The following is a 1,589-nucleotide window of genomic DNA, read 5'->3' as shown; positions in this document are numbered from 1 at the left end:
GGTTGATGGTCCTTCTTGAGCATGTGATCAGCTGGTTTTGGTTGTCAGCAGCAAACTGGTTGATCCACTCAGAGAAGGTGCTATTTAAGAGACTGAGCTGAAAACAGCACCTCAGACTGAGGAAGTCTCTTGGATGAGATGAAACGTTTCTATATTTTTTTGCTTTATTTTTTTTGTTTGTTTTGTTTTTGTTTTTTTGAATGTCCAGAGGACCAGATTGAACTTTTTTGGATTTTTCTACCTGGATTATTGAGCATTCATCAGGATATTTATTTCTACAGGTTAATCCCATTGAGCCTCGAGGACTTATTTACAAGAGACCTGATTTCAACAAAGAATGATGACAACAATGGACAACAGCAACAACAATAGACCGTTATAAAAAGGCATACCAATATATATATATATATTTTTTTTTCTTTACAAATAAGATGTCAAAAAGAGTAACAAAACAGCTAGATTCTAAGGCGAATGTAGAAAACTAAAAACAGGAACATGTCTGCATTGGTCCCTGCCAGGAGTCCAACAGATTCTTAAAGCCACTTAGAGAGGTCAAAGGTCGAGAGCTTCAGGTCTTTTTGTAAGATATTCCAGGAAACAGGAGCGGAGTAGGAGAAGGCCCTTTTGCCAAGTTCAGTCCGCACTGAGGGAACACTGCAGGTAATAATGTCCTGAGAGCGCACGCTGTAGCTGCACTCACGCAGAAAGATTTAATTGATTACATAAACTTGAAATCGTTTACTTCCATCCATTATCTTCCAGTTGTTCCGAACTTGGCAACAGCTTGAGCAGTGAGGACCTCCCAGGAAACCCAGCTCTCCTGGGAGAACTCCCAACATGTTCCCAGGCCAGATGAGAGACTATGAGAGAGTCCAGCTACCCTGTGGGGCAAACTCATTTCAACTACTTGTATTCGCAGTCTCGTTCTTCCGGTCACTACCCAGAGTTCGTGGCCATAGGTGAAGGTAGGAACAGAGATCAACCGGTAAACGGAGAGCTCCTCGCAGCTCATCTCCCTATTTACCACAACAAAGCTTTGTAAGACAGGGTCAGAGCGCTAAGGTGCCAGCATTTGGCCACTTCCCATGAAATCATGCACCCGAATCATATGGCCCCTCCTGCAGGTGGTGGGTCCACAGGAAGGCTTACTCATTCCAGCTGAGCCAGACCGGGCCGCATGGGTAGAGACCCTTTCACCAGGCCTGGCTCCAGGGTGGGGCCCCAATAACCCACATCTGGGCAAGGAACACTGAGCTCCTTGATGTTTTCTGTCCATATGGATTTTGGGAATTGCTATTTGTCTGGTCTGCACCTTTGGCGATTTGTTTCACAGTCAGTAGGCAGACAAAACATCCATACTGTACAAGACATTGAGACATTAGAATAACAGAAATCATCATTGTTCGTTGAGAAGCCTGATCACTACAGGGTTGAATGAGTTTTTCAGTCTGTTCATCCTACATATGGGCAACAGATACCTGCGTCCAGATGGAAGCAACATGAACTCACCATGGAGTGATGATCAGGATCTGCCAGAATTAGCTTGGCCTTGTTCACTGACCTTGCCTTATGTAGGTCATTGAGGTTTT

The sequence above is a fragment of the Nematolebias whitei genome, chromosome 23 (genome assembly GCF_014905685.2).
Source record: "Nematolebias whitei isolate Nwh7 chromosome 23, NemWhi1, whole genome shotgun sequence".
Taxonomy (NCBI): domain Eukaryota; kingdom Metazoa; phylum Chordata; class Actinopteri; order Cyprinodontiformes; family Rivulidae; genus Nematolebias; species Nematolebias whitei.
The sequence above is the reverse complement of the archived record's forward strand: the minus strand, read 5'-3'. Positions refer to the sequence as shown.